We start from the raw sequence: 6,087 nt of genomic DNA on the forward strand, positions 1-6,087 counted from the left end.
AATTTTGCAAACAATGCGTCTTGTGGGTGACTATTTTGGGTCTATTATCTACCCTTGCACTTTTTTTAAAAAGTGAATCAAGTACAATATGGTTGATGGGTGGCAGGGCATTCAATGCCCTGTCACCAAAAAAAAAAATCTCTCGGGCGTCGCTATTTATGGCTCTGTAGCGTTGCTATGAGCGTCGCTATAGACTTCTGTGTAAACGTCGCTATAACCGTCGCTATGAGCGTCTCTATATAGCGACGCATATAGCGATGCTCTCATAGCGACGCTATTAGCGACGGTTTTAGCGACGCCGGGGGTTATAAAAACCCAATGTATTTCCGTCGCTAACAGCGTCACAAGAGCACACAACCTCTTGTAGTGGTGGATCAAAATGACCCTCCAACTATCAGCAACACACTCATGTGATCAAATCTAAATTTGGCCTCTGTACCACGATCGCGATCGGTGTACCTCAGACCCAGAATTGGCTCAGATTTTTATCAGTCATAGCTCTAGTCTTCCTAGTCCCACTAGTAAAATATGGACAAGAATGGATGAAATTTGTTCAAGTTATGATCGGTTTTAACTTTTGAACTGTTTTTTACTAAAAGTCTAAATGCGATTGATTGCAAAGGGAAAATCCTGATAGCTTGTGATTCTCCTGACACAGAATGCCTCGCCAAAAGAAAGAAAGGCAGTGGACAACAACACCATATGAAGTGGAGGAGCTCGCCACAAATGAAAACGCTCACATCTCGGATGAAATACTTGCTCAAATCCTTGCCCACATATTCATCTCGAAGTTTAAGGACGCGGATGGTGACTTGGTAAAGACAACTATCATGCCACGTGAGATATGGAATCTCCACCAAAGGCCGGAGGTAATAGAGGCAGTGTGAGCTGCACACTTGGAGCAATTTTTCAGATTACAGCCATGGGGAACAGATTACATGAGGGCCCACGAGCTCATGAGCTCAATACAATATGATGGGCAGGCAATGCTCACAGACAAGGATGGGTCGAAGGTGAAAGTAAAGATCACGAAGGAAATCATCAACGAAGCTTTACATTTCCTTCAAGGGCAACACGATTTTCTGGCGAAGACAAAGTCACTGGACAATGAGAAGGCATTCGTCAAAGCAAAGGGAAATAAATACAAATACAGTGACATGATTTATGGAGAGCTGGAATTGCCGATGAGATTGATATCTCAGCATTTCAGAGTACAAAAGCCTCCTCGCTACACCGAGCCAATCCTGCACATTGCTGTAGTCATGGCTCAAGCGACAGCAGAAAATAGAACCATTCGCTGCGACTACGGTTCTTACATTCTAGACAATCTGATTGAAGCAAATTTGAAAAGCTCGGCAAAAAACAAAAGCTACATGAGTGCAGGGCCGATGCTAACCAGAATAGCATACCAGGCTTTGGGAATGATCGAAGATTTACCAGCTGCTGCCAGCTCTCAAACGGCCCTGATCCAAAAAGCCAAGCTGGTTGCTCATTCCGTAAGGACGACCCCTGGCGTGACATCATCGCGCTCACCAAAGGCCACCAATAAAAGTTCGAGTGATGAAGAAAAAACGGAGACAGATGATGAAGGAAAGTCTCAAGATTCTAAAGACAAAGTGCCTCCAAAGCTTGAGGAAAGCGAGGAGGAAGACTCCACAAAGCCGCTAGAGAGTAAAAGAAGTGAGAGAAGTGCAGTACCGTAGTCGAACATGCAAAAAGCATATGCGGAAGCTCAAAAAAGAGTCGAGGAAAGACGAACCAAATTGCGGGCTGACAGACAGGCTCGAGTGGCTGAAACACAATAGGCACAAAAAAGAAGATTCGAAAGGGAAAGGCAAGAAAGGATAGAAAATGCAACTCGCCTACGGGCTGAGAAGCAAAGGTTAGAAGTAGAACAGAAGGCTGCGGAAGTGGACCTTTCTTTGCAGTCCACTGAATGAACGAAGGAGAAAGACGCGGCTAATGAGACAAATCAGGCGGAACAGCTTAAAGACAGGAATCTGGAAGCACGATGGGCGGCGGATCTCACCCGCCAAAGAATAATTAGGATTTTAAAGAAAAGAAAAGCGGAAGCATCGGCGTCGCAACAAGGAGAAGAGACTTCCAAGAAGAGACATGTACGAGAAGAATCAAGTCCACCTCCTCCCTCGCCTAGAAAATCTCCTCCTCCTCCCCCTTCTCCATCGAACAAAAAACAGCCAACTCCTGCCCCTTCAACCTCGCAAAAGGAAGTTATACCACCTACAGAATCCATCGAATACCAAGAAGCCTGCTAGGCAGTGTGGCTGGTTTTGATTACAAACAAACTCTACGGGAATTAGAACGGCAATTCCAGTGTCAGCATGTGGTGCTGAGTGAAAAGGAAAGGCAGGTGCAAGAAGCCCAACAAAAGCAAGCATCAGGGCAAGAAGAGTTAGAGATCCTGAGGACGCAACTAGAATGCACAAAGGAGGAAAGAGACCTTGAGCAACAGCAGGCTCAGTCTCTAATCAAAGACTTGGTGGACGTCAGGACAGACTTGACAACCAAAGAGAAGGAGTGCCAAGAGCTGACGGCAAGAGTCCAGAAAGCAACATAGAAGCTTGCCTACGAGAGTGCAAGATTCCAAAGACTCAGCAGTTCCTACAGCACTGCCAAAGGCACTCTGACGACTTTAATGGCGAATCAAGAACCTGCTGGGGCATTGGTCTCCACATCTGAGGATGCCATGGCGGTGAACACTATAGCAGCGCTAAAAGCAGAGCTAGAGCAAGAGAAGCTTCAAAAGCAGCTGCTCGTATCAGGGATGGTGGCCTAGACGGCGGCAAATGATCTAAAGTTAAAAGAAATGGAGCAGCAACTAGCTCAAGAAAGCGCCGAACTACAGATTCAGAAGCAGATTGGTGACACGCTGCTAAAGGAAAAAGAAGATCTAGTTTTTCAATAGCAAATCAAAGCAGACAAAGCCCAGACTCAACCACAACTGCTGCCTGGACAACAAGTGCCAGATAAGCCTCGAACATCACACCAAGGGCAACAGGAGCAGGAATTTGAAGGGCCCGATCTGGATATAACAGATGAGCTCAATGAGAGCATTCAGGACATGCCATAGGGGCCAGCCAAGGAGTACATGCTCTACGAAAAGAAGATACTGGAGTCAGCAGCCCTAGCATACCTACAACCAGAAGAGCAGGTGGAAGGATTTGGCCATGAGTACCTCCCGTTTCCTCTGCTATGCCATGAGGCAATTTTGTAGAAAGAAAAGATGCGGCCAGCCTTGCCACGAAACAAAGAAGGGGGTTACGAAGGCATTGCACTCACAGTGGAAGAAGCTTAGATGCTTGTCGATGACCACCCCAAGTGGAGGCAGAAGTGGTTGGACAAAAGGCCACAGGATCTAACAAATTACCACAACGCTCCTCAACATATACAAATAGATCCTACATTCTGCCCAGTCCCTCGAAGATGCACTTGGAAAGATTTCACCACATGGAAGGGGTCAAGGCCGCACAAGTTTAATTACCCGGTTCTGACAGTGCAGAAACCCCCTACGGTGGCCTACATGGTCAACACACTGAACTCAACAGTCACTTTGCTGCGGGATGTCCCCGATTTGGAGTGCCAGATGTTAGTAAAGATAGCCTGGATGATCGTCACCTACATCCAGGTGTTTAAAGACACTGAAGGCGACGATCATCCGTGGAATCTGTTCTTGTAAGGACACCGAGACATCTGCTGGAATCTACAGGATTCACCGCCAAGGCACATCTTGATGGCCATGTACTCAAGGCTAATGTACCTGCCCTCACATTACTTGCAGACATTTGAAGAGGCCTTCGTCACAAGATTCTTTGAAATGGATTCAAGGATTTTCCATCCTATGGTGAAGTACCTCAAGGCAAGGTACGTAGCATACCAACACACCTTATCGGAAAATCCATTTAGACAGCATCAAGAAGCCCTCGAAGCCATCCTGTGAACAAGAAGTTTTTCAGCGACACTCGCTTCATTAGAGCCACATCAACGGCCAAAGAACTGAACATGTACGAGGGCGTGCAAGGATAAGAAAGTGGGGAGTTTTTGGCGGACGAAGCAACCAGCGGCCGTGGCTAGAGGATCATATTTTTCTGAGAAACCATTGTAAAATTCTTTTGTAAAGAAGCATCTCTAAGCCGGGAAATTGTCAAAGGATGTATGATTATTCTTATGGGAGAAATTGTATATTAGAGAGCAAGTTAGAGGTTGGGAGCTTGTGGCCGGACAAGCCATTTTGTAAAGACCTAATCTATAAAGATCAATTTTTGTAAGTTGGAGAGGGATCTTTTTAATGGATAACTGAGAAGACAGCGCACGTTTGAAAGCTCCTTCTTGTTCAAACTTGTAATCTTTGCCATTGCGGCTATTTGCTTATTGCATTGTGTTCCTCTCCTCTTGCTCTTTCATTCAAGTGTAATCATTCAAGATTCGGTATAGGTTTTCAACTACAAGTTTGAGGCCTTAAATCGCTGTTTTGAGTGTCTATATGCGTGTTTTATGTTCTTTCGACCCTAGGAGAGGCTTTAGGGACCCTAAAACGACCCATTAGGATCACCAGTTCACTGTTTTTGCTGACTTTGGGACGAACGATCGCGATCATTGTACCTCTCCAGAATGCTGTGACAGTGATAGGATATGTTCTTATTAACCCCCTGTAGCTTCCCTTCAAGTTTGGTACGATTTCGACATGATTTGCATGGTAAACGGACGTGATGACTGAAGAACGGTGTAGGAGGACATAGGCAGATTACATGGAGGTAATGCGTTTGATTTACTTGTAGAATTAGTAAGCTGCATCTCTTCGAGTTCACTTCATTAGGATTGACACCCTAGTGAGTTCCCATGCCTCATCCGAGTCGCTTCCCCTGTATTGATAAATATGTTGATGCGTGAGAGCTATGCTATGGACGTCCGTCGCAGCGACCCTCAAACAGAAGTGCTTTAGGTTCATCTCACAACGGGACCAAAAGAGAGATAGTTTTATCTCATTACAGGTCCATATGGGAGATGGCCTATAAAAGGGCAAGTACACTTAATGATCATTAAGACCCTAGGTTTTTCTTCATTAAAGCCTCCAAGGGTTAGTGTTAAATGCCTTTAGACCTAGGACATTAAGTTGAATTTGTTAATTTTCCAAGGTGGGAACCTATGCTAAGCAGCTGGTGACTAAGCAGCTTGAGGTGCTTATTGACTAAGCACTATGACTAAGGTGCTTGAGGTTCTTGAGTCAAAAAGGGGGCCTACAAAGGAGGGGGCGAGCCCTAAAGGTAGGGGATGAGGGAGAATAATATCTCTCTCTCTCTCTCTAGGCCATGCCCCTTATGGGCCAAAGGACACATGTCAGCACCCTAGGCCTCCTGCTCCCATAAGGTGCTAAAAGGCTATTGGCTAGACACCTTAAAGGTCCAATGAGCATTTAAATAATTGATTTAAGCATATCTTTTATTAGGAAAGGCAATTTCATTTTCTAGTTAATGCTAAATGATGCTAAAATCCTATTGGGTAGCCTACCAAATGGACCAATGAGAATTAAGCTACATTATCTTAATTCCTATTGGCTAGTTGACTGAGAGGCCCGATGAGGATTTAATAAAGTATTTTTGATTGCCAAAGCTTGTGATAATAGGGGTATCAAGGACACTTGTCACAAGGCTACCCCTGTTGCCTTGGATGATCGAGGCCAACCATTGGCCAGCTCGGAAAGCATCCAATGAGAGAGTAGGTAGTGTAAGAAGCCAAAATTCAAATTTTCTTCTCTCTCATGAATCCCACGCCCCATTCTTGTGTAGAGGAGTTCTGAAGCTCACAAGTCTTCTCTCTCTCACATGCAAGGTGAAGGGAGGTGCCTACACCAACACCTCTTGGCTATGGATGCAAATCCAACCAAGAGCCAACAAGCTTAAAGCATGCTGCCATCTTCTTAATCTCTATGTAAGCTAAGCTATGCTACTTATGAGTGATTATATGTAAGGGGATGAAAGCTTTCTTGTAGAAATACTTCTCCTTCTCTATTCTTCCTCGATCCATGCCAGCTCTCCTCACCATTTATGGTGTTTGAGGTCTTGGGATAGA

This window comes from Adiantum capillus-veneris, chromosome 23 (genome assembly GCF_014529385.1).
Source record: "Adiantum capillus-veneris isolate H3 chromosome 23, ASM1452938v2, whole genome shotgun sequence".
NCBI lineage: Eukaryota > Viridiplantae > Streptophyta > Polypodiopsida > Polypodiales > Pteridaceae > Adiantum > Adiantum capillus-veneris.